The following is a 684-nucleotide window of genomic DNA, read 5'->3' as shown; positions in this document are numbered from 1 at the left end:
TTTTTTCCCATTTAAAGCAAAAACATGAATTCAACAGAATTGAAGCGTATAAAAGCAAATAGAAAACATAAAAGAGAATGAGCAAGAATTGCTTTCAAGTGCATGACTCGAAACTCTAAAACAGTGTTTGCATTGTTCAACTTTTCGTCCAACTTTTTTATGGAATGCGACAGTCGAATAGTGCAAACGACCTTTCAACAAATCGTCCTTTCAAATAAATGTCCTCGCGAGGTTGCTCCGAGATATTCAGCTTCTTTGCGTAAGTTGTAACGCTTACAATGCCTGCTGTCGTGCTGAAATAAGTAGAACCGCTGGGTGGCGTTGAACTTAAAAGTATGTATGTATGTTCATTAGCGTGGTTCAAAAATTCATGTAAAAAAAGTTAAGTCGGAATTTTTATGTTCTCACCCTCTAGGATTGTTCTATACCGAAAAAATATACCCCTTCAATTTTATTTTGAAATAAAAAAAATATTTAGAGGTCTCTCAAAAAACTAAAAATTTTCCATATACATATGTACATACATATTTTATATGGGAGAAAAACATGTTTTCGTAGAAATGAGTCTCTTCTGGAGATTTCCAATAATAAGACCCATTTTTTTTTTACCATTTTTCATACTAACTATATTTTATAGAACAATCCTAGGGGGCGAAAACATTAAAATTTCAACTTAACTTATTT

Source organism: Rhagoletis pomonella, unplaced genomic scaffold (assembly GCF_013731165.1).
Source record: "Rhagoletis pomonella isolate Grant_MI unplaced genomic scaffold, Rhpom_1.0 Rhpom_scaffold_00001, whole genome shotgun sequence".
Classification (NCBI taxonomy): Eukaryota; Metazoa; Arthropoda; class Insecta; order Diptera; family Tephritidae; genus Rhagoletis; species Rhagoletis pomonella.
This window is presented reverse-complemented; position numbering follows the sequence as displayed.